General features: G+C 38.2%; 1 long non-coding RNA gene and 1 pseudogene across 5 annotated transcripts in view; one reads left to right on the top strand and one right to left on the bottom strand.

Annotated features, from left to right (window-relative positions):
- CDC42SE2 overlaps nt 1–27,309 on the top strand; it is a 116,633-nt gene that overhangs the window by 43,211 nt on the left and 46,113 nt on the right. The window lies entirely within an intron of this gene.
- On the bottom strand, nt 268–3,832 carry LOC101679689 (annotated as a pseudogene).

Raw genomic sequence — 27,309 nt, 5'->3', positions numbered from 1 at the left:
TTATGATTTCACCTATACATCTCCTATCTCATTTCACCCATTTCTTTAACTTCTTCATTGCATTGTGTGCACCTTACCTGACTACAGAATCTACAAGTGATTACTTCTGACACCTAAGTAGAGCTTAGAAAGTCAAAATCTTCTCTCCCAAAGGTTTCCTTACTTCACTGATAAGTCTTCAAAAAAGAAAAAGAAATGCTTTTCATTCATATATTCCATACTTGCACATTTCATCCACAAATCAGCAAGACAGGCTTTTCTTCTCATTCAAAACAGGATTAGATAGAATTCTTTTACTGAGCATTTTGATGCTACAATCCACTAATCTGGGAACCCAGGGTGCTGTTCTACTGTATAAGAAGGTCATTTAGTGGAATAAAAGTCTATATAACTTATGGTTAATTTCAGTCCATACTATGTTGAATAATTAGTAATAGCTGGGAAGTAAATTCAGTCATCAGAATAAGGATCTTTGTAGCTATGAGGAAACTGCAAATACATCTTTGTATGTCAGGGTTCTTTCTGTTGGAATCATTTTGACTACAATACAGCTGTTGGTGCAGTAGCTTTCTGTTTTCTTGCTGGTGAAGAATAAGAATTCGTGTAAGTAGGTGAAAATTTGCTGGAGCCAGAGTACAGGCCTTTATGCTTGGTTTTCTTTTGGCTATTATAATACCACATAGGTGGCTGGATCCTGTCGTGATCAGAGCAAGAGTTTCTGATTCTTAACTAGGCTGGTGAGGAGGAAATGCTGCTGATGGGTGACCTTTGTTAATCAGTGGTAGACAAAGAAGGATGCGAATTGAATTGGTCTCACTCTAACATGAAATAAAGGTATAACAAAATAGTTCTGATTGCACCCATTCTTTTTAGAAATGCTTTGGAGGTCCTGATGCCATAATGTATTCAAGACCTGGGCTGCTTTCTTCACCGCTTTCAGCAATGATCTGTCTTCTCTGCTCTTGGTTATGTTTACTACCTTCTCTATCTCCCCTGAGTTGGCTAGGACTTTGTTGTTCTCCATGTTTTTGCTGGTAATCTCATGCAGAGCATAGCAGTTGTCTTGTTTGGTCTCATCAGACAGTACATGAGGGCCATTGCTACTGGGAAGGTGGTTGGCCAGTTCTCTCATGCTGTGAGCTTCTTATTCCAAACATCTAGCACCATATCCCTCAAAGCAGTTACTTCAGATGGAGCATCTATCATTATGTGCTCTCATAGTGGATGGTCACCTGGATGTACTCTGCAAACTAGTTTCCAGCAGGGAAGCTCTGGAGAGTTCAGTAGAGCCTTTCAAGGTAGCTGGTGTGCAACTTTCTGGTAGAAGAGTCCAGTAGCATCTTAAACCCGTTGGAGGACTTTGGCGGTCTTGGGATATGACCAACTCCATCCCACTGATCCTCTTGTGTCCTCCTCTTTTTCTTTTTCCCCTGACATCCGGGATCCAAGTCCTTGCTGGGAGAGTCTTTTCCTGGTAAGGCATCCAGTTAATTCAGGCCCAGCAGCTGGGCCTGAGGGCCATTGCACAGGTTCCATGGGGGTGCAAATGCAGGACACCACAATCTTGGTGTTGTAACCATATGTGCTCACACTTGTGTGGATCCCATACAAAAGTGAGTTTACTAGCACCTCACAAGGTCACATTGCTTCTTCACTTCCTCCCCTGTGGAGCTGGCAACCTGTCATATTAGACAGAACAAGTAAAGTCTGAAATTTAATTTTGTGATCATCAAAATGGAAAAGAGCTATTCCATCCAGAATAACTGGAACATTCACAGTGTTTATTAAGGCCAAGAGAGCACCTTGATTTATTGTTGTCTTTATAACATCACATGGAAATAAATTCCAAAGAACTCCTGTAACAAATTCCTGTACTTCTGCATCAGTAGATTTGTCTCATCAGTTGGAACAAAGCAGGTATCTTACCCCCACCAATATTTTTTATTGCCAGTTTATTTTATTTTTATTTGTAACTTGGCAGACGCAAGGTTTCCGAGGGCACCACAGCATTTCCTCTGAACTTTGTCCAAAAAGTCTACCAGATGCTTGATTCTTCCTTACCTATACACCTCCATCTGTCTTTTGTTGTTGCCAAAGCACAGGTGCTGCAGGTAGGTGGCTGCATTTGCCTCACCTGATGGGAGGGGTGCTGCAGCATGTGAATGACTTCAGGTAGCTTGGGGTCATGCCTGGCAAACTCCCTGGAGTCTTTCTGAATATTGTGTATTGATGGGGATCTTGTGCCAGCACCACATGTGCTGTTGCATGCTGAAGTGTGCTAAAATGTCAACTGCTGCACTCAGTGCTTTATTGGCCCGTAGGGTTCCATGCAGGTAGCTGTTGTGTTCAGAGAGTAATTATTTCTTTGGTATATAAGGGTGCTCTGCTGACTGGACATCCTTTGCACGTTTCCAACACCTACTGTACCTGTGTGATACAGTGCTGCCTGTGATCTTTGGAGTTCACGGTTCCGAGGTTGGGTCTCTGATAACATTGAGCTGTAACAGGTCTTCCCCTTGTATATAGGAGTGATGAGCAGGTTGGGAGACTAGGGTCTTTCCTAAGCTGGTTGTACTTACTAGAATAGGAACTGTAAGCCTTTCAGGCTGTCTAGCCAGTGTGGAGCCATACTCTTCATAAATGGCATACTGCTGCTGTCCAAGTTGTTCCGTGTCATAAACTGCCCTTTACAGTGAATGTCACAGGTGTTGTGGTGCAGTGGTCATCCCTGAGTGTTTGGGGTACAAAGAGCCCACTTGGCCTTGGGATGGGAAGCTACTTGAGTCTGTGCCTCCCATCAGGATCAGTGAGGATCCTACTTGGGTGATGGTTTGGTACTGAAAGGTTGGTCTCTTTGGATTGGATGTCTGCTGGGGTTATTGATCCAGCCCAATGGACAACTACTGGGGAAGAGAGTCTGTATGCAGAGTATGGAGAGGTTGCCTGCTAAACAAGTAGTGGGGTGAAGGAATATGCACTGGGGTTCAGTGGTCGGGAGTCACTCACTGACAGCCAAATCTACTCTCCAGAGAATTTTTCTGTAACCCCTTTGAAAGAGACATGCCTCCTGATAACAAAAGAAAGACTGCTCTAGATGGAGCTGAACTAACCCTTCTCATGGCCCGATTGGCTACTGATGGCTGAACCAGTGTTTGTCCTTCAGCTCTTGAGTTTCTCACCAAATGGTTATTAGTTGACCTATGTATGAATGCTATGGTCTGTTGTCTGTCTTACTCAAATTCTAGCTGTTGTGAAAACTCTTTGTTTCCTGGTATTTACTCTTGGAATAAGAATCCATATGTGTTGAACTTCTTGAGTTATCTGGTGATGTTTCATGGAGAGATGTCTGTGCTGGTGAATAGAAGGTCCCTTGTGCTGATGCTGTCCTGATGACATCGTTGTTGAGATGGACAGTGTCAGAACTCCAGGTTCCTTTATACCAGTGTTTGGCACATCTGTTGATCTCTAAGGAAATGACTTCTCTGTTGAGCTGCTCCTTCAGGAAAACTAGAAAGGTAGTGGCCATGGTGTTTGGTTTCATGCCTGGGCCAGTGGAGGCAAATTTCTTTCCATGGTTGCTCCACCTGCACAGGTGAGGGCTGCTCAGGAATGGGTGTTCCTCTTGCTAGGTTAGGCAGTGGCTATTGTCACTCTGGGAATGAGGTCTCTCTGCACTGAGGAGTTGCCGCTGCAGCACTGGAAAAAATTAAATAGTGCGTAGGGGGCTGCCCAACCCTCTCTCCCCATGTATACCCCTTTCCCTAAACTAGCGCTCCCACCACCTGTAGCGGTGGGCTAGAGTGGCTAACTTGCCCCTCTACCCTGTGCCCATGGTGTCAACCTCCACGGCCAACATTGACAAGCACTCATTTTTGTACTTGAGAAAACTTAGAGGCATTAGGTGATTTTATGGAGGTTTATGTAGCTATGAAGTAATAGAGTTGAGATTATACTCTGCATCAGTTTGGTTCTGATATGCATGTGCTTAACCTGTGTTGCCCTGCTTCTTCATGGTGCTGTACTGCTTAAATTCATCTGTTTATTGTTAACATGAGTAAGATGATTATTCTTTGTTAAGTTTATTCAGCCAGCCTAACAAATATACTTAGTATTTTTAATAGTCCTGGAATTGATTCACTTAGCTTTTCTGGGAATATAGTCTGTTTGTAACTAAACGTAATTTTAAATTTTGCTTATCCTTTTCAAATATTATATCATATTGGTTCACTTACTAGTTACAATGGCTAGAACTTGTGGGACATTGTGATTACAGTGAGCTTGTTGTCTGGTTAATTTAATGCACCTATCATTTCACTAAATGCTTAACCATTAATTGGAACGTTGATACTATTTCACCCCTGAGCATGAAGCCAGATGTTAGTATTCTTTATAAATAAAATATGAAAGGGATTGAAGTACTTCTGTTATCTTAATAGTTTTTAAAAATCTGGAGTGCCAGGGTGGCTCAGTCAGTGAAGGGTCTGCCTTCAGCTCAGGTCATGATCTCAAATAAATAAATAAAATCTTAAAAAAAAAAAGCTATTAAAAATCCTATTTGGACATGTTTGTAAGCCAGATTTTAAAGTCTTAATTGTTGCTGTATCAGAATTGCTATAAACTAAAATTTGCTGTTACCTGTACCTGCTTATACTACACTTCATTTTTCTTTTTCAAGATTTAATTTATGAGAGAGAGAGAGAGAGACAGTGCGCACGTGCATGAGTTGGGGGGGGCGCAGATGAAGAGGGAGAAGGAGACTCCTCGCTGAGCTGAGAGCTTGATGTGGGGCTGAATCCCTGGACCCTGAGATCATGACCTCAGCCGAAGGCAGAAACTTAACCAACTGAGCCACTCAGGCACCCCATACTGCACTTCATTTTTAATCTCTCATAGTCTGTACATACATCTTTTAAATCTTTGGTATAATCATTTTTATACATTTAAGAATCTGTTTATTATTCTGTATAATTTGCTGAGTTATATTTGTCTATGTATTTAAAAAAGTTTTGTGGGGGGATAGTATGTAGTGAATATTTTACATGTATATAACATGTAGTGAATATGTTGAATAAGTTAGTTTTTACCTTTTTATTATCTGGCTTAATTATCTGATTTAATTATCTGATTAGTGAGGCATCTTTATAAGTCTGTGTTTTGGCTAATGATAGGAAAATATTATATCAATTTTAGAGATGGAAAAACCCCAGAAAGTACATATTTATTATTGTTGTAGTTTCTTGTTTTCATGGTCGTGTGGCTGATTTCAAATTTGCCAGTTTTGCTGACTTGATAGCATCTTGCTCTGGGTGCCAGTCTTTAGAAGCTCTCTGGTGGGTTTAGGTATTTCTCTCTCTCTATTCTCTGTCACACACACATCCCCCATTTGGATATTGCTCCTGAATGGTTCAGAGTTTCTCCTGTTAAACTAGTAATTATCTGTGAAGTACTTTTGGAGTTTTTTAGGGAGTGGAATAATTTGGTATTAGCTCTTTAGTTTTGTCAGTATGATCCAAAATATCTGTCTCTATCTGTAGCTAGAAAATACTTTTGAAACATTTGATAATAGTGTTACAATTTAAGGGAATGAAACTGATGTTAAATTCCTAGTTACTTTGGCGAATGATCCAGGGTTTAAGTATCTGGAAATAATGTTATTTGAGGGGGCTGTGCTTTGCTTAAGTAAATAGAATTGGGGCTCAGTGTTGGGCCCATTCAGCAGCTAACCATAGTATAATCATCCTTACCACAGCAGCTGGAATTTATTGTAGCTGTTGCTCTATGTTCTCACTGTAAAGGCTATGATTTCCATGAAGAAATCATAAAGGCAGGCCTTTTGTGGTTTTGATTACCAAGTGTTTTTCTGACCAGCATCAGAAAATGCTCTGCATGTTTTGAGCTATGTGGATATAAGACACACACACTTTTATAAAGGAAGCCATTTCTTCTTTGGAAAGTAGTCACATGCAAGAAACCTATTTTCATTTATTGTTAGCATGTGATATTTGTAAATGGTTTTAATGTACATGTTTGCTGAAAAATACATAGAGGAAACATTACTAATTAAAGGAAATGTGTTGATCTTAGGATGGATATAGACATTTTCCACTCAAGACCATATTCCCATGGTCATCTTTTTCTGTAGTTTTCTTTAAAAATGGTTTGACCCATAGAACTGACCACAAGTTGAGTGCTATGTGTATTGTCATTGGGTATTTTAATTTATTTTAATTACAATGTAGTTAACATACATTGTTGTTTTAGTTTCAGGTGTACAGTATAGTGATCAGCACTTCCATACATCACTCAGTGCTCATTAAGATAAGTGTACTCTTAATCCTCTTTACTTATTTCACCCCCAACCTCCCCCTGGTAACCCTGTTTGTCATCTCTAGTTCATAGTGTATTGTTTATTGGTTTGTTTCTCTCTCTCTTTTTTTTTCCCTTTGCTCATTTGTTTCTTAAATTACACACATGAGTGAGATCGTAAGGTATTTGTTTTTCTCTGACTGGCTTATTTTGTTTAGTATTATACTCTCTAGCTCCATCCATGGCATTAAAAATGGAAAAATTTTACTCTTTTATGGCTGAGTAATACTCCATTGTATATACACACACACTACCTCTTTATCCATTCACCTATTGTTGGACACTTGGGCTGCTTCCATAGTTTAGCTGTTGTAAATAATGCTGCAGTAAAATAGGGGTGTATATATTCCTTTGAATTAGTGGTATTGTATATTTTGACTAAATAACCAATAGTGTGATTACAGGATCATAGGGTACTCCTATTTTTAATTTTCTTTTCTTTTTTTTGTTTTTTGTTTTTAAAGATTTTATTTATTTATTTGACAGAGGGAGATCACAAGTAGGCAGAGAGGCAGGCAGAGAGAGAGAGAGGAGGAAGCAGGCTCCCCGCTGAGCAGAGAGCCCGATGTGGGGCTCGATCCCAGGACCCTGAGATCATGACCTGAGCCGAAGGCAGCAGCTTAACCCACTGAGCCACCCAGGCGCCCCTATTTTTAATTTTCTGAAGAATCTCCTTGTTGTCTTTCATAGTGGCTATACCAGTTTGCTGTCCAGCTAACAGTGCACGAAGGTTCCTTTTTCTCCACATTCTGGTCTACACTTACTATTTCTTGTCTTTTTTATTTTAGCCATTCTGACAGGTGTAAGGTAAAATCTCATCGTAGTTTTGATTTGCATTTCCCTTATGGTGAATGATGTTGAACATCTTTTCATGTTGTCTGTTGGCCATTTGTATGTCGTCTTTGTCAAATTCTTTCTTCATGTCTTCTGCCCATTTTTAAATTGAATTATTTTATTTATTTTTGTGTTGAGTTGTATAAGTTCTTTATGTATTTTGGATACTGATTTTTTTTAAAAGATTTTATTTATTTATTTGTCAGAGAGAGCGAGCACAGGCAGACAGAGTGGCAGGCAGAGTCAGAGGGAGAAGCAGGCTCCCTGTGGAGCAAGGAGCCCAATGTGGGACTCGATCCCAGGACGCTGGGATCATGACCTGAGCCGAAGGCAGCTGCTTAACCAACTGAGCCACCCAGGAGTCCCAAGATTTTATTTATTTGTTTGACAGAGAGACTCCACTGAGCAAGGAGCCTGATGTGGGGCTGATCCCAGGACCCTGGGATCATGACCAAAGCTTAAGGCAGTTGCTTAATGACTGAGCCACCCATGCTCTCTGATTTTTTTTTTTAAAGATTTTATTTATTCATTTAATAGAGATCACAAGTAGGCAGAGAGATAGAGAGAGAGAAGCAGGCTCCCGACTGAGCAGAGAGCCCGATGAGGGGCTTGATCCCAGGACCCTGGGATCATGACCTGAGCCGAAGGCAGAGGCTTTAACCCACTGAGCCGCCCAGGTGCCTCTGGATACATACTCTTTATTGGGTAGGTCATTTGCAGACACCTTCTCCCATTTAGCAGGTTTTGTTTTATTTTGTTGATTTTTTTCCTTTGCTGTGCAGAAGCTTTTTATTTTGATGTAGTCCTAATAGTGTGTTTTTGCTTTTATTTCTTTTTCCTTAGGACATATCTAAAACAATGTTTTAATGGCTGATGTCAAGAGAAATTACTGCCTGTACTCTCTTGTAGGATTTTTATGGTTTTGGATTTCTCATTTAGGTTCTCAAACCATTTTGAGTTTATTTTTGTGTATGGTATAAGAAAGTGGTACAGTTTCATTCTTTTGCCTGTTTTCCTAGCACTATTTGTCGAAGAGACTTTTTCCCATTGCTTATTCTTGCCTCCTTTATTGAAGATTATTTGACCATATAATTATGGATTTCTTTCTGGACTTTCTACTCTGTTCCACTGATCTATGTGTCTGTTTTTATACAAGTACCATAGTGTTTGAATTTCTTCAGCTTTGTAACATAACTTGAAGTCTGAAATTGTGATACATCCAGTTTTATTTTTCAAGATTGCTTTGGCTATTTAGGATCTTTGGTGCTTCCATATAAATTTTAGGATTTTTTTCTTCTAGTTCTGTGAAAAATGCTGTTGCTCTTTTGATTGGGATTGTATCAATATGTAGGTTTTTTTAGGTAATATAGACATTTTAACAGCATTTTTTCTTCCAGTTCATAAGCATGGAATGTCTTTTCTTTTATTTGTGTTGTCTTCAATTTCTTTCATTGGTGTTCTGTAGTTTTCAGAGAACAGGTCTTTCACCTTTGATTAAGTTTATTCCTAGTTATTTTTTTATTCTCAATGCAGTTATTGGGATTGTATTCTTTTTTTTTTAATTAAAGATTTTTATTTATTTTTTTGACAGAGATCACAAGTAGGCAGAGAGGCAAGCAGAGAGAGAGAGAGAGAGAGAGAGAGAGGAAGGGAAGCAGGCTCCCTACTGAACAGAGAGCCCGACGCGGGGCTCGATTCCAGGACACTGGGATTATGACCTGAGCCGAAGGCAGAGGCTTTAACCCACTGAGCTACGCAGGCTCCCTGGAATTGTTTTCTTAATTTCTCTTTCTGCTGCTTCATTACTACTGTATAGAAATGCTGTGGATTTCTGTACATTGGTTTTGTATCCTGTGGCTTTACTGAATTCATTTATCAGTTCTAGTTGTTTTTTGGTGCAGTCTTTAAGGCTTTCTTTCTTTCTTTTCTTTAAGATTTCACTTTAGAGTGAGAGAGTGTGTGCATGTGCGTGGGGACATGAGTGGGGAGGAGCTGAGGGAGAAAGAGAACCCCAACCAGACTCCACTGAGTGAGGAGCCTGACAGGGGGCTCAATCTCACAACCCTGAGATCAGGACCTGAGCTAAAATCAAGAGTCGGAGGCTTAACTGACTGAGCCACCCAGGCCTCCCTTTAAGGTTTTCTATATATAGTATCATGTTAATTGCAAATAGTGAAAGTTTGACTTCTTCACCAATTTGGATGCCTTTTATTTCTTTCTGTTGTCTGATTGCTGTGGTCTTACTATTTTTTGTTTGTTTTTTAATATTTATTTATTTTAGAGAGAGAGCAGGAGTGCACGTGAGTGGGGGGCAGGGGAAGAGGGAGAGAATCTTCAAGAAGGCTCCCCACTAAGCACAGAGACCCACGTAGGGCTTATTCCCCATGACACATGAGATTATGACCTGAGCCAAAACCAAGAGTCTGATGCTCAACCAACTAAGCCATCCAGGCACCCCTTGTCATTGGGTTTTAATGGCCAAGAGGGAAGAATAAATTTTACTCTTTAAATGTTGGCTAACACTTTCATCCCTAATTACATCCCTAAATATTCTAAGGTAGAGTTACATTTCTTTGGTTCCCTCATATATTTCAAGCAGTTTACAGGGCAGATTTACCAGTAAACAAATCTTCCTAAAACTTTTTAATCTTTTTCTTTTTCTTTTCTTTTTCTTTTTTTTTTTAAAGATTTTGTTTATTAATTTGAGAGAGAAAAGAGAGAGAACAGGGGGAGGAGCAGAGGGAGAGGGACATAAAAAACTCCATGATGAGTGCCAAGCGTGACTTGGGATTCCTGGACTCCTGAGATAGTGACTTGAGCTGAAACCAAGAGTTGGACGCTTAACCAACTCAGCCACCCAGGTGCCCCAGAACTTAAATAATTTTTAAATGTCCAGTAAATTAAACTTGCAAATTTAGCATATCAGATTTTCTTATCTTTTAAATAACTTAATAAATAGAATATAAAATATCATAATAAATTATTATAGATACATAAGAGCACTAAAATATTAATAGTGTAGGTTTTGCTTGACTTGATCATTTCTGTATCAATTTCTATATGTTACCAGAGTTAGAATATTATCCACCCAAAGGGAAACAATTACCGTCAAGGACGGTCGAAGTAATATGGTTAAAAATCGTGACTGTGGGGACGCCTGGGTGGCTCAGTTGGTTGGACAACTGCCTTCGGCTCAGGTCATGATCCCGGAGTCCCGGGATCGAGTCCCGCATAGGGCTCCCAGCTCCACGGGGAGTCTGCTTCTCTCTCTGACCTTCTCCTAGCTCATGTTCTCTCTCATTGTCTCTCTCTCAAATAGATAAGTAAAATCTTTAAAAAAAAAAAATCATGACTGTGTGCTATTAGGGTGAAAAACTATAGATTTCAAATGGATTTCTGGGCAAAGAAACTTGAGGCTGATAGAGACTTGGGACCTAGATGTGCCTGCCAAAGCTGAGCTGGCCATGGTTAGGATGGGTGTTTTTCTTAGGGTGAAGTTCTACCTGTCACTTAATAGGACCTTGGGAGCCATTCCTTTCATCTATATACTTGAACACATAGGTTTCTAGTTTTATGCAGTTCTTTGTACTCAGGTGAAATTCTGGTCTTATAAATGAGTGGGGAGTAGGGATTGGGACAAACATCCTTCTGGTTCCCACTGTTAATTATTTTTCTCCCTCAGATTCAGGGTCCCACTTCATCCTGGTGTTCTAAGCGTGTAGTAAACTACTCATTTAAAGTTCTTTATACAGAATAGAATTCTAAACCACTTATTTCAACTATAGTTCTCTACACTAGAGCCACAGAAAGTGATTTGGAGAACAGTTTCTGCCTCTGGAAGGAACGTCTTTTGTTTCATGAACAATGACAAATCTGTATTGAGATGAAACATAGAGGCTGTAGTCAGCCTTCTAGATACAACCACACTGTGTAATGGCTCCCCTTGTCCCTTAACCAGTACAGTTTTTCAGTTGGACACATAGTTTATTTCTCAAAAAGTAGATTACCTGTAGTAGAATCACCTTAGACTCTAAGAGACTTAGATAGAGACTCATTATTAGAATTCAGCATCTGAAAAATACTGTTCTAATTTATAATACAGCATGATCATGATACCAATAAAAATAGCAGAAAGGTTTTAAAGAATTAGGCTAGATGAATGTAAAATTTAAAAGACAAAAAATACCCAGAAAAGTTATGAAAGAAAAGGAAGTAGTTCTTTCATATATTAAAAATGTATTCAGGGGCACCTGGCTGGCTTAGTGGGTTAAGCCTCCTCTGCCTTTGGCTCAGGTGATGATCTCAGGGTCCTGAGATCAAGCCCCGTATCAGGCTCTCTCTGCTCAGTGGGGAGCCTGCTTCCTCCTCTCTCTCTGCCTGCCTCTCTGCCTATTTGTGATCTCTCTCTCTCTCTGTCAAATAAATAAATAAGTCTTTAAAAAAAATGTATTCTAAAACAATAATGATGGAGGCACCTGGGTGGCTCAGTTGGTTATTGGATCTTGGTTTCGGCTCAGGTCATGTTCTCTTGATCATGGGATCAAGCTTAGTGTTGAGCTCCAGGTGCAGTGTGGAGTCTGCTTGAGATTCTCTCTCCCTCTTCTCGTCCTCTTACTCACTCACTCTCTATCTAAAATAAGTAAATCTTTAAAAGAAAACCCATAGAATTATAATGATGAAAAAAATAAAATAGTGGAAACATTGTGATTCTGTATATGAGCTAGGTCAGTAGTATAGAATAGAAGTTGTTCCAGATTCATAGGGAAATTCAGAATACAATAAAAGTGCATTTCAGGGGCACCTGGGTGTCTCAGTGGATTAAAGCCTCTGCCTTCAGCTCAGGCCATGATCCCAGGGTCCTGGGATCGAGCCCCGCATGGGGCTCTCTGGCTCAGCAAGGAGCCTGCTTCCTCCTCTCTCTGCCTGCCTCTCTGCCTACTTGTTGCTCTCTGTCTGTCAAATAAATAAATAAAATCTTTAAAAAAGGGGCGCCGGGGTGGCTCAGTGGGTTAAGCTGCTGCCTTCGGCTCAGGTCATGATCTCAGGGTCCTGGGATCGAGCCCCGCATCGGGCTCTCTGCTCAGCGGGAAGCCTGCTTCCTCCTCTCTCTCTGCCTGCCTCTCTGCCTACTTGTGATCTCTCTCTGTCAAATAAATAAATAAAATCTTAAAAAAAAAATCTTTAAAAAAATGCATTTCAGATCAGCAGAGAAAAGGATTTTTTAAAAAACTTGTATCATAGCAAAGTAGTAGTACAAAATTAAAAAAATAGATCCTTCAGAGGAAGAAACACATTTTTTCTTTATTTATTGGAGTTAGGAATTTTTTTCAAAGATTGGAAATACAGACACTCTAATGCATTGTTAGTGGGTGTGCAGTTTGGTATATTCTGTTAGGAGGAAATTTGGAAAATATTTGTGAAAATCTAAAATGCCTACCAAAATTTAAATCTGTAAACCATCATACTATACATGTGTGAATATACAGTATTATTCTGTGCATCATGTTTATAGACATAAAAGATTAGAAATAACTCAACTTTACATCTGTTGGAGACTAATTATACTCATGATAAAATACATCCTTTATAAATAGAGGGAGACAATTTTTTAAAAGTTACTGATACTGTCTGATTTCTTTTTTTTTTAAGATTTTATTTATTTATTTGACAGACAGAAAGATCACAAGTAGGCAGAGAGGCAGGCAGAGAGAGATGGGGAAGCAGGCTCCCTGCTGAGCAGAGAGCCCGATGTGGGGTGAAGCCTGATGTGAGCTGAAGGCAGAGGCTTAACCCACTGAGCCACCCAGGCGCCCCTGATACTGCCTGATTTCTAAGATAAAGTGTTAAGTGAAAAAGCAAGGTGCCTAATGATGTGTGCAATCACATGAAAATATTTTAAAAAGGAAAAAATATATATGTGCATTCTTCTATGTGTGCAGAGCATCTGTGAAAGATTACACAAGAAGCTAATACTTGTGGCTTTGTCTGGAAGAAAATTGGATGGCTAGGGATAATGGTGAGATTTATTATTCATAATTTACTCTTGCATCTTTTGAGTTTTATACCGTGGTGATATATTGGCATATTGCTTACCAAAAAGACACACACACACACACTCACTAATATTTAGTACTGAGGAACAAAACATATTTATCCAAATTTTAATCTTTATCAACTCATCATAATCTCTAAGAATCTCTAAGGGTGAGACTCACTTCCAGTTACATTAGGAAGTTTTTTTTTATTGTGATATAAAACATATAAAAATTACTTTCTTAACCATTTTTAAAAGTATAGTTTAGTAATATACTCACATTGTTGTAAACAGATCTTCATCTTGTAAAGTGAACTCTGAAACCCATTAAACAAAAACTTCTGTTTACTTCCTCTTCCCAGTCCCTGGTACTCTCATTATACTTTGTTTCTGTGAATTTGAGTACTTCAGATAAAAGTGGAATTACTCATATAAGTGGAATATGGTATTTGTCTTATTGTGGCTGGCTTATTTCAGTTAGCATAATGTGTTTCAAGTTCATTCATGTAGCATGGGACAGGATTTCCTGCCTTTTTAAGACTGAATAGTATTGCATTATATGTGTGTATCACATTTTGCTTATATATTTATTTGTTGATGAACATTTGGCTTCCTTCCACCTTTCGGTTATTATAAATAGTAGTGCCTTGAACATAAGCGTGTAGATATTCTTGGTGACTCTGCCTTCAGTTCTTTTAAATAGATAACCAGAAGTGAGATTGCTGGATCATTTGGTGGTATTATTTTTCAGATTTTTCAGGAATTGTCTGTTGTTTACCATAGGAGTTGCACCATTTTATGGTTTTACAAACAACACAGAAGAGTCCCAATTTATTCATGTTCTCACCAGTACTAATTGTCTGTTTTTTCTTTTTCTTTCTTTCTTTATTTTGGTTACTAGCCTTCATAATGGATATGGGGTGATCTCAATACATGCTTTTAACAAGCATTATAATCATATATTTATTGTATACGTAAAAAAGTTTATCAAGTATATTTAACCTAATGATTTCAGTTTGATTACCTAAAATGCAACAAGTAGCCACTTTTTAGAACTTTTTCTCAGTATGCTTTGTTGTTGTAACTTGAGGTGTGTGTTGTGAAATCAGATTTTAAAGGGCTAGTACCCTTTACAGTGCCTCCCCTGTTTTTTCCTTCTATTTAACCATGATTGAATGACCCAGGAACAGACTAGGCTATATTTATTCCCAAAGAATTTTGCCAGTAGTTGAAATTCGAAGGTTCTATGTGTTATGAGAATTCCTACTGTGTACCAGCATTATAAACACTATGATTTAATAAAAACACTTGTCATTTTCACTTTGTAACATAGTATTTGACCTCTGTTTATTTCAGTTTTTAAAAAAGTTTTATTTATTTATGTATTTGAGAGAGAGCACAAGCTGGGAGAGGGGCAGAGGGAGAGGGAAGAGTGGCTACCTGCTGAACAGGGAGCCCAATGTGGGACTTGATTCCAGGACCCTAGGATCATGACCGGAGCTAAAGGCAGACTCTTTTCTTTTCTTTCTTTCTTTTTTTTTTTTTTTAAAGATTTTATTTATTTATTTGAGAGGGAGGGAGAGAGCGAGCACAAGAGGAGATCAGCGGGAGAAGCAGACTCCCTGCCCAGCAGGGAGCGCAATGTGGGACTCGATCCCAGGACTCCAGGATCATGACCTGAGCCGAAGGCAGTCGCTTAACGAACTGAGCCACACAGGCGCGCCCCTGAAGGCAGACTCTTAACCAACTGAGCCATCAGATGCTCTTGTTTACTTTTGTTTTTATTATTATTATTATTATTTCTATTTTAAAGCTTTTGTTTATTTATTTGACACAGAGAGAAATCACAGTAGATAGAGAGGCAGGCAGAGAGAGAGGGGGAAGCAGGGTCCCTGCTGGGCAGAGAGCCTGATGTGGGGCTCTATTCTAGGACTCTGAGATCATTACCTGAGCTGAATGCAGAGGCTTAACCCACTGAGCCACCCAGGTGCCCCCCCCTATTTACTTTTAATTGAAAAGTTTTACCTTCATAGTGAAAGTTTTGTGTTAACTCTTCTCACAAGATGAATTCAGTCATAAGTTGTCTTTTAAGAGGAAGGTCAAACAGTCTTGGAGGATTTTATCCAGAGAACAAAAGTACATGAAATCCCAGTGAAAAATGGAAAAGGGGTATAAATTGTCTTCCAGTTTTTTTTTTTTTTTTCTTCTCCAGGAAAATTTTAGGGGCATTATTTATTTGAGAGAGAGAGAGATTACAAGTCGGGGTAGGGAAAGGGAAGAGCAGACTCCCTGCAGAGCAGGGAGCCCAATGTGGAACTCAAAACAAAATTAATGCCTGGTAAAATATTTTCCATTTTAAGTAAATTAATTGCAGTTTTCTTTTCCTGACTTGAAGTTTTTGAAATTATTTTTTTGGCATTACTATCACAGAATCGCCTATTCTATCTTGCTAGTATTTATTCTTTAGAAGTATTTAGTAGTGGTATTTAAAAGTATTGCATCATTGTGTGAGTATCTATCTATAACCTAAAATTACACTGTAAGTATTAGAAGTCATTTGAAAATAATTTTTGCTAGACTTTAAGTTTCACTACTGTGCAGTTTATGATTTTTCATTTAAACATTTAAACTGAGCAGTTGGATTTATGATATTTGGTGTGTGAGTTGGTAAAGAAGGCTGCTAAGTGATAGTATGGCTTGGGAAGGGTGGGGGTTTAATCCTCACTCTCGGTTTTGAGAAAAATAATGAAATCCTTTATATCCCTTTCCATAGACATGCATTTCAAAGACTTACATTTTAATAAGAATTGGTTGTGCAGCTGCAACCCTGGCAACACAGACTAGGAGAGAAGAATTGGGGCAGAATTCCAGAAATCAAGGCAGACAATGGTCTCATGTGGAGCTGAGCTAATGAAAACTGATAAAAATATAAAGCACTTAGTAGAAGTAAGACCAGTTCTTTCTTTGCAATAGTGGATGTTGAAATTTTCCATACTATATTTTATTATTTAGTAAGTCAGAAAGCTGTCATAAGCTGCTTACTCAATAAAAGTAGCTGCATTATATTGTCCTTTAGTATAAAAACACCCTACAGACTCTGGGAAGCTAATATTTCTGTGCAGTATATCTAAAAAGTAATTGTTGCTGGCCCATTTGGTAAAGTATTGAGAACACAATGTACCAAGTTTGTCAGATTTTTTAAAATAAGGTTTTTTAAGTTTTAGTAATTTAAGAAATAAATGCTCACAGTAGTTTTAATGTAAATTTGTGGTTTTTGGGCTCTTGAGGTGCCCTCAAATGATAAAATTTGTAAACGTAGTCTTCTCTCTTAATGCTCTGACAGTGGTATAAAATCTGTTATGAAGCGGTAATTTAATTATTACCAATATTTAGATTGTGTCTGGGATATTCCCTGCTGTCATAAGAAGTATTGCAAGAAAACATTTTTTGTGCATATAAAGATTTTGCCTTTTTTTTTTTTTTGGATTAATTTTAGTAACTTCTGGATTTTCAGAACTGACACTAACTCAATACCTGTAAAAACTTTAGGTATTTTCTAAACATACTGCCAGTTTACATCATCTTAATTTTTCTAGGAATTAGTTTTTTCCTTAATAACTTATTTGAGCTTTTAAATCTTGACTTTTAGTTCTGGAAAGGTTTATTCTCATCATTTTTTTAAAAAATATTTTATTTATTTATTTGACACAGAGAGAAAGATCACAAGTAGGCAGAGAGAGAGGGGGAAGCAGTCTCCCCACTGAGCAGAGAGCCGGATGTGGGGCTAGATCCCAGGACCCTGAGATCATGACCTGAGCTGAAGGCAGAGGCTTTAACCCACTGAGCCACCCAGGCACCCTGCCCACCACCCCCCCCTCAGCCCCCCCCCCTCCCCGGCTCCAGTTTTAATGAGCTTTCCTTCCTTTGGTTTTATAGTTACTGCGTGTACATTTCTGGGTTGTCCAGGTCAGGCACTCTTCTTCAAATGGTGTAAGTTGTTCAGTGTTCATCTTTATTTTGCAGTAGTGTTTTGATCCAGATGTGTCTTTATTGTGGTTAGTAAGGTAATTGTCCCCTGGGGGGGGGTTAGGGGACTATTATTTGCTGAATCTAATAGTATGTAGTGGGAATGACTAACAGCCACATCTTAGTTTGTGTCAGTTCAGGTAATTTTAAGGAGTGGGAGAGGGCTTGAGTCTCAGTACAAATAGCCACCCAGCAGCACCAAATTGCTCTTAAGTTTTCCTGTTGGTTGCTACTGCATCAGGCAATTTCTGTTCAGGGTTTATTTTTTAAACTCTTAAAAATAAGTAGTAATACTTTCTGGAGATAAGAAATACTTATTATTTAATAGAAATAAGAAATAATACACTAAGAGTTAATTTCTTTTAGATTTTATTTAACCACCAGATCTGTACGGTTTTGGTGGTGTGGTGGGGGAACTTAACTAAATGGAACCCCAAAGTCAATTGTATCATCCGTAGACAGATGAAATAGAGGGTGACCCTCTAGGCTTAGGCATACTATATATATTATAGGTAACCTAGTTAGTAATACATTTTTTGAAGTGTTCAAATCTCTTTTAATTACTCTGTTGATAATTGCTATGTTACTAGGCTTCATACATGGTTATTGCTAAACAATATCTGCCAAGGGGTTTGGATGCATATTGTGGATTTTTAAAATTATTTTGTTCTGAAATTAAAGTATGCAAAATAAAAAATCTGTCAAAATAAATGCATGAATACGTACATATGTACATATCTTTATAGTGAAATTGTACATTCAAAAATATATGCTTATTTTTTTTAATTGAAGTGTAGTTAACATAATATTGTAATAGTTTCTTATGTACAACATCATGATTCAGCATTTTGTATACATTTGGAAGTGATCACAGAGATAAATTTAGCTACCATCTGTCCCATACAGAGTTGCTAAATATTAGTAACTATATTTCCTGCGCTGTACATTGTATACCTATAGTTTGGCCTTCTAATCCCTTCCCCTTATTTTAAGTATTTCCTATTCCTCATCCCTCTAGCAAACACCAGATTGTTGTCTATATCTGAGTCTGGTTTCTATTTTGTTACATGTATTCATACATTTGATTTTTTTTTAGATTCTACATAAAAGTGAAGTCATAGGGTATTTTCCTTAACAGTTTGACTTACTCTTTACTAAGGATTTTTCTCTAAGTCCATCTGTGTTGCTGCAAATGTAAAGATTTCATGCTTTTTTATGGCTAATATTCTAGTGTGTATATAGAGTACATTATCTTTATCCTTCCATATTTGGTGGACATTTAGATTGCTTCCATATCTTGGATATTGTAAATCATGCTGCAGTGAACATAGTGGCATATATTAGTCCAAATTAGTATTTTCCTTTTCTTGGTATGAATACTGTGACGTAGAATTGATGGATTATATGGTATTTGTATTTCCAATTTTTTGAGGAATCTTTATGCTGTTTTATCATAATGGCTGCACCATTTTGTATCCCCACCAAACAGCACATGAGGGTTCTCTTTCTTTCACATCTTGGCCAGAACTTATTTCTTGTGTTTTTGATACTAGCCATTCTATGAGGTGTGAGGTGAGATCTCATTGTGTTTTGATTTACAGTTTGCTGATGGTTAGTAATGTTGAACATATGTTTATGTGCCTGTTGGCTCTCTACATATCTTTGGAGAAATACCTATTCAGATCATCTGCCGAATTTTAATAGATTTTTTTTGGATACTGAGTTGTGTGAGTTTTTTCTGTATTTATAATATTAACCCCTTTTTGGGTAGATCTTTTGCAAGTATCTTCTCTTATTGAGTAGGTTGCCTTTTGTTATGTTATGGTTTCATTTGCCATCCAAAGCCTTTAGTTTCAGGTAGACCTGTTTATTTTTGCTTTAGTTGCCCTTGCTTGGTGAGATGATCCAGAAAAATACTGTTCAGACTGATGTCCAAGAGCTTACTGCCTGTGTTTTCTTCCAGGAATTTAATGGTTTCCAGTCTTACCTTTAAGTTGTTAATCCATTTTGAGATTATTTTTGTATATAGTGTAAGAAAGTGGTCCACTTTCTGGGGTGGCTCTGGTTCAGTTAATGTAGCATGTGACTCTCGATCTCAGGGTTGTGTTTGAGCCCTGGAGATTACTTAGGAAAGAAAGAAAGAAAGGAAGGAAAGAAAAAATATTAAAAAGGAAAAGGAAAGCTGGTTCACTTTCGTTCTTTGTAATTGTCCATTTCCTCAATACCATTTATTTAAGAGACTCTTTTTCCCATTTTACATTCTTGTCTCCCTTGTTGAAAATTAATTTACTGTATGTATCTGTGTGTGTTTACTGCAGGACTCTATTATCTTCCATTGATCTGCGTGTCCTTTTGTGTTAGTACCATACTGTTTTAATTTCTGTAGCTCTGTAGGATAATTTGAAGTCAGGGATCATGATATATCCAGCTTTGTTCTTTCTTCACACTGCTTTGGCTGTTTGGGTTCTTTTGTTGTTCCATACAAATTTGAAGATTCTTTCTTCTAGTTCTGTGAAAGATGCCATTGGTATTTTGCTACAGATTGCATTGAATCTATATATTTCTTTGGGTAGATGGACATTTTAACAGTTTTGATTTATGCTATCCATGAGAACAGAATAGCTTTCCATTAATGTCTTCTTCAGTTTCTTTTGTCTTTGTCTTACAGTTTTCAGAGCACAGGTCTTTTTACCTCCTTGGTTAAATTTACTCCTGCATATTCTTTTTGATGTGATTGTAAATGGGATTGTTTTCTTAATTTCTCTTATAGTTCATTATTAGGGCATAGAAATGCAACAGATTTGTGTACATTAATTTTGTAACCTGCAACTTTGCTAAATTTAGTATTCGTAGTAGGGTTTTTTTGGTAGAATCTTTAGGGTTTTCTGTATATAATATGTCATGTGCTAGTAGTGACAGTTTTACTTAGTTTTTTAGTTGGATGCCACTGATTGGTTTTTCTCATCTGATTGCTATGGCTAGGAATTTGCATTACTGTGTTAAATAAAAGTAGTGAGAGTGGGCACTTTTGTCTTGTTTCTAATTTTAGAGGAAGACCTTTCAGCTTTTTACCCTTGAGTATGATGTTAATTGTGGGTTTGTCATATATGGCCTTTATTAAGTTCAGGTATGTTCCTTCTGTATCCACTTTGTTGGGAGTTTTTAATCATAAATGGTGGTTGAATTTTGTCAAAAATTTTTTTTCTGTATCTGTAGAGATAATAATACGATTCTTATCCTTTTTTGTTTATGTGGTTTAACGTGTTGATGGAGTTGAGGATATTGAACCATCCTTGTATCAGAAAATTCAGTTCATTGATGTTCTGTTGAGGATTTTTACATCAATGCTCATCAGGAATTTTGTGGTGTTTTTTGTCTCATTTTGGTATCAGGTTATTTCTGGCCTGATAGAATGTGTTTTGGAGTGTGTTCCTTTTTCAGTTTTTTGGAATAGTTTGAGAAGGATAGGTATTAACTCTTTTTAAAATGTTTCCTATAATTCAGCTATGAAGTTCTCTGGTTCCGGACCTCTGTTTCTTGGGAGTTATTAATTACTCTAATTACTCATTAAGTCTTCTTAATAGTAATGGGTCTGCTTAGATTTTGTCCTTGAGGAAGACTTTTTAAAATTTTTTTTAAAACCTTTATTTGAGAGAGAGAGAGAGCACAGCATGCTCATGCACAAGCATCAGTGTGGAGAGGGCAGAGGGAGAGAGGGAGAGAATCCTCAAGCAGACTGCCTCCTGAGTGTGGAGCCTGATGCAAGGCTCAATCTCAGGACCCTAAGATTATGATCCATATTGAAATCAAGAGTCAGGCACCTAACCGACTGAACCACGTAGGTGCCACTCCTTGACTCAGTCTTGGCCGATTGTATGTTTCTAAGAATTCATCCATTTTTTCTCTTGGTGGTTCATTTGTGCGCATAGTAATCTATGTGTGGTATAGGTTGTCATTTCTCCTTCTTGAGATTTTATTTATTTGAGCTCTGTATGCTTTTCTTGATGAGTCTGTCTACAGAATTATCACTTTTGTTTATCTTTTCAAAGAACCAGCTCTTAGTTTCATTGATTTTTGCCCATTTTTAGTATCAGTTTCATGTATTTTTGCTCTAATCTTTATAATTTCCTTCCTCCTGCTAACCTTGGGTTTTGTTCTTTTTTAATTTGCTTTAGGTATAAGGTTTGATTGAGATTGTTTCTTGAGGTAGACCTGTATGGCTATAAATTTCTCTGTTAGAGCTGTTTTCACTGTGTCCCAAAGATTTTGGATCATTGTGTTAGTATTCATTTGTCTTCATCTTTTTGATTTCCTCTTTGATTTTTTTTCTTGACCTGTTGGTTGTGTAGTAGAATGTTGTTTAGCCTCCATGTGTTTTTTTCCATTTTTTTCTTTGCTTTGTGGTGGTGGTCAGAAACCCCTATAATGTGAACATTAGTATACTTGATGTCCTAGTATTGACCTAAAAAGTATTTTCATTTTTTGGATTCCTTTTTTCTCTTTTTTTGCTGTTTATTTTTTAAAGGTTTTTAAAAAATTATTTATTTGAGAGAGAGAGCCAGAGTGGGAGGAGAGTCAAAGGCTGAAGGAGAAGCTGACTCCCCACTGAGCAAGCAGCCTGATATGGGGCTCTGTCCCAGGACCCTGGAATCATGACCTGAGCCAAAGACAGATGCTTAACCATCCAGGTGCCCCTCTTTTTGCTGTTTTCATCAGCAGATTGCTGATCTGCTCCTCTGCGTCATTCAGTCTGCTGTTGATTCCTCTAGTGTATTTTACATTTTAGTTATTGTATTCTTCCACTTTGATTCCCCCCCCCCCCAAGTATTTTCCATGACTCTACGTTTTTAAACTGTGTTCATTCTTTTTTTGAGTTTGGTTAGCATCTTTGGTTAGTTACGTTCAACTCTTTATCTGGTAGATTGCTTAGCTCTGTTTCATTTTCTAGTCATTTTCTGAGGTTTTGTCTTGTTCTTTCATTTGGAGCGTACTCCCCCTGCCTCCTCATTTGCTTTAGTCTCTGCTTATTTCTGTTAATTAAGTAGATCATTTCTGTCTCCTGGTCAGTAAGGAATGTCTTCATGTAAAAGATGTTTTGTGGGCCCCTGTAGTATGAATTCCCCTGGTCACCTGAGTCATGTGCTCCAGGAATGTTCTCAGTGTGGTTTGCATTTCCCCTCTTGTTGTTGATGGGTCATGATTGATGCAGACTTGCTGGTGTGCAGGACTTTCCCCTGGTCTGTCTGTCTCTTGAGGTCTAGCCACTAACTGCTGCATGCATGATGGTAAACAAGGAGGTCCTATGTCTTATCTGGCTGAGAGGTCAAATCATGACTGCTGTAGGTGCACTGATATATGTAGTTGGCCCACAGTGTGGCTGACTTTAAGGCCATGCTGCAGCAGCTGGGGTATACTGGTCTTTTGGACAACTTGTATGAGGTATGGCTGTGTTGGTTATGGGAGTTTCAGTATTTGGGACTGGTCCCCCAGGGCAGGGTGTTTAGGAGGGGCTCAGGGCCAGCCAAGGCCACTGGCCAGTTGTGGTGGGGGTCAGAGGGGTACTGTTTGGGAAGGACTCCCAAGTTGTGTGGGTGGGTTGGGTGAGGTGAATACACAGGACAGTGTTGGATCAGGGTTAGTGGTGCTACCAAAGTAAATGGAAAATATCAGAAATTGTTCTCACAGGCCAGCTAAGTAGAGGAGGGTAAGAAAAGGGACACCCACAAGCAGTTTGCTCCCCAGAACACTTGCCATCAGATTGCTGCCCCTCTTTTACTAAAATTCGTTAGTGGATTTCCTTCACCTGTAACCCAGGCACAGCTGCCTCTGTGCCATTGAGATGAAGCATGCCCTTTAAGAGCAGAATCTTGTTTTCCTGCTGCCCTCTGGCTTTCTTGGATGTAAGCCCCATTGGTGTTCAAAGGCAGACATTGTAGGTGCCTGTCTTTCCAATGCAGGAGCCCAGGACTGTGGTGTATCATGTGGGGCTTGGACCCTCGTTTATCAGGGATAGCTTCTCCAGTTGTGATATTCCTGCTGTGGGTCATTGTGCCTGTGGTGTGGATCCTGACTAAACTGCTTGTCTGGCTCTTCTACCCTCTCAATGTGGCATTTTTTTTTTTTTTTTTAATATATCAGTTTGTATGGTCCATTCTGCTAGTCTTGAGTTAATTGTCAAAGATAGTTGTTAAATATGTTTTTATGGATTTTGGTGTTTCCCTGAGAGAAGGTGGGCTCAGGATCTTCATATTACACTTTCTTGATCCCACCTTCTGGAGTTTGTTTCTGTTATCCAGTTAAAAGGTGGTATTAGAGAGTTATTGATTACGCGATTGGAGTAAAATACTTTAAAAGATGCTAAATGTGAGTGTACTTTTTAATTTTCTCACTGATACACTGCACTTAAATAAAGCAGTGGAATACTTCATTAGTAATATGATATTACAGGTATTTTATACTTTGTGTTTAAGTATTCTTTGTCTTATACTCAGATTGAACTTGTTTGTTATCTTTGAGATTATCATACTATGAGATAATCTATTCTAAATTTTTTTTTATAATTTTACATGTAAAGTGTCAACACTATTTATAGAAAGATTTTTTTTTTTTAAGATTTTATTGATTTGACAGAGACATAGCAAGAGAGAGAACACAAGCAGTAGGAGAGGGAGAAACAGGCTTCCCGACAAGCAGAGAGCCTGATGTGAGGCCAGATCCCAGGACCCTGGGATTATGACCTGAGCTGAAGACAGACACTTAACCAGCTGAACCACCCACACACTCCTAGAAATAAAATTCATTCTGGGGCTAGAAGATAAAAGGTTATAGAGAAGTATTTTTCCTTAGTTTTTCTCTAAGCAACCAAAAGGACAATAGCTTTTAACCACTAACTAGAATCTCACATAGATACATTTTTTATCATTTCATGTGAATTCTAACTTAATTTTTCTTGATTTTAGTGAAACATAATCTTACTCCTGTAAAGTTCATGTGTGGGCAAGGAACGAGAATAGTACATTAATTTGGGGGAATGTCCTGTAACTTTTGGGAGTTTTTATTTCATCGTGTTTTTAAAGTTTTTTTTTTTTTTTAAGATTTTATTTATTTATTTGTCATAGAGAGAGAAGCGAGAGCAAGCACAGGCAGACAGAGTGGCAGGCAGAGGGAGAGGGAGAAGTAGGCTCCCCGCCAAGCAAGGAGCCCGATGTGGGACTCGATCCCAGGACGCTGGGATCATGACCTGAGCCGAAGGCAGCCGCTCAACCAACTGAGCCACCCAGGCGTCCCAAAAAGTTTTATTACATAAATGCATCGAGGATGTTCATAAGAGCTTTATTTATTTATTTATTTTTAATTTTTTTTTTTTAAGATTTTATTTATTTATTTGACAGAGATCACAGGTAGACAGAGAGGCAGGCAGAGAGAGAGAGAGGGAAGCAGGCTCCCAGCTGAGCAGAGAGCCCGGTGTGGGACTCGATTCCAGGACCCCAAGATCATGACCCGAGCCGAAGGCAGTGGCCTAACCCAGTGAACCACCCAGGTGCCCCCATAAGAAGAGCTTTTTTAAAGATAACAGTAGGTTTTCTCCTTTGACAACTTAAATTTTTCTATTATTTTACTATGCCAGACACATTAAGTTTTAATGAACCTAATCTTTAGTCTGCCTATAATATATTTTACTAAAGAGTTCAGTGATTTTTCTTTTGGGAAAATACAAACTCATTACTACAGGCAGCATATTGTACTGCTTCTCTGTTCGTGAGAATATGGGTCGAGATACCATGTTCTGATTTGCAGTTGATGGCATTGATTTAATTTGTTTTTTCTCATGGCTTCTGTAAAATTAGCAAAGGATTTCAGTATGATATTTTCTAGAATTTTTTTAAGGCCTGTGGAAACAGTTCTGTAGATCTATAGATTAAAAAATCTCTTTGGTAAGGGTGAGAAAGACCAGCTTTTTTGTATGAATTTTATTTTTTTGGTACCAGAAGCAGTAGTTCAATTACACATTATTTATTTTTTGGTAAGGATTCCTGTCGCTTTTATTTTTACTAAATTTGGTATATTTTTATTATTTTTTCTTTGTAATAAAGCTAATGGTTTATTTTTTGATTCACATTTTCCTGGCTTCCTAGTCCAGCTCTGTATAACTACATATAGAGCATATTTTTCTACAGTAGTTTCCTTTTCTCCTCCCTGTCTACCCTAAGAAGATGAGAACCTATTCAGCCTTAGTGACAACCACATACAAACCTAAGCAACTATTGAAAAAATAATAATTAATTATTAGTTTAGCGCTGTAAATAAATTGTAGTCTGGTAAGTCTAGCAGGGGGCAATGCTTTTTTTGCAGGTGTTGTCATTGTTGATCTTTAACTTACTAATTATGTGAAATATTTATGTAAAACGGGATGTGTACAGCTTTTTTTTTGAGCTCATATCTTCCATCTGGAACTTAAAAGATAGTATGTACATACGTAATTCTTAGAAAGTTTTTTTTCTGTAGATATTATTGGTTTCTTTAACAAGAAAATCTTTGAACCATTTTAAACTTATATGATGTACTATGTCTGATGCTTGACCTTCTGTTGATATTGTTTGATGTTTGACTTGAGAGGAAACTGATAACCTAATAACATAAGTCAGCTTTTACTTTGTGCAAGGTAGAATGTTAATCACTTTGTTAATTTATGGTGGTGTTGAGGTGGAGGAATTTAAAACAGCTAAGAGAGCTCTTTAAGGAGTGACAGAGTTCTCTCTCTCTCTCTTTAAGATTTTTTAATTTATTTAACAGAGAGAGAGAGAGAGAGAGATCACAAGCAGGCAGAGAGGCAGGCAGAGAGAGGGGGAATCAGCCTCCCCACTGAGTAGAGAGCCCGAAGTGGGGCTTGATCCCAGGACCCTGAGATCATGACCCGAGCGGAAGACAGAGGCTTAACCCCTGAGCCACCCAGGTGCCACAGGAGTACCAGAGTTCTCTTGTCTTAGCAAATTAATCATGTAAAAGTTTGTCCCAGCCAAAGAATCATTGACAGCTGAGAATACCTCGTTTATTTAGGGAAAAGACCAAGTTAGCAAAAACATTTCAGGCAATTATCACAAAGCAGGTAAGGATCAAATATAAATCACAGTGATCTTTTCTCTCTGGGATGAATTTGGAACACAGTATCAAACCCTGGTCTCTGCCTTACCTAGTTCTAAACCCAGAAAAATGACTGCAGTTTGTGCTCATTTGACTTTCACCTTCTCAGGGGATTGATAGGAGAGTCCATCGCTGAGTAAGAAGCCTGAATTACACATACTTTTCATTCTTCAAGCCTTTTAATTGCCTTCCTTCAACCTTGCTTTTGCAAAATAGATTTGGCAGTGAGTTCAGGCAGTAACTAGGTATGGACAAGCATTCCTTTCTGAAAGTTTAAATCTCTGATACCAAGGCCTTTTATACGAGAGAGAGAAACCCTGAATAAATAGAGCTTATTATAAGAATGTATCCTTAGGGGTGCCTGAGTCATTGAGCGTCTGCCTTCGGCTCAAGTCTTGATCCCAGGGTCTTTTGATCAAGCCCCACATCAGGCTCCCTGCTCGGCACACCCCCTGCTTGTACTCCCTTTCTCACTCTGTCTCTCTTTGTCAAATAAATCTTGGGGGGAAAAAGATAACAATTTGATTATTGAATTAAAAGTCAATAGTTGGGAGAAAATATTAATGGTGAAAATGAAATAGCAGTTGAGAAACAGGTGAAAGAATCATAAATAGAAATGTATCTGAAGCTAGAGAGTCTATGAAATTGGAGTCTAATGGAAAGACAATTTTTAAAGTATCCATAGGTGGAAAAAAACCAAAGTTTATGTTCAAAGGACCACAAGTTTGATTAACAGTGAACTCTTCTCATCAGCAACAGTGGAGGTCAGAATAATAACTGCCAAGGACTGAAGGAAAAGCACTGTCAACCAAGAATTTCATTCTTAGCTGTTAAGCTCTCATGAAAGAGTAAGGGCACAATAGAGAAATTTGTGTTAATAATGTTTCTGAATAAAGGTTAGATGGGAG

Source organism: Mustela putorius, unplaced genomic scaffold (assembly GCF_011764305.1).
Source record: "Mustela putorius furo isolate JIRA1106 unplaced genomic scaffold, ASM1176430v1.1 tig00000145_pilon_pilon_pilon, whole genome shotgun sequence".
Classification (NCBI taxonomy): domain Eukaryota; kingdom Metazoa; phylum Chordata; class Mammalia; order Carnivora; family Mustelidae; genus Mustela; species Mustela putorius.
Note: the sequence above shows the minus strand (reverse complement) of the source record. Positions and strands in the feature narration are given on the sequence as shown.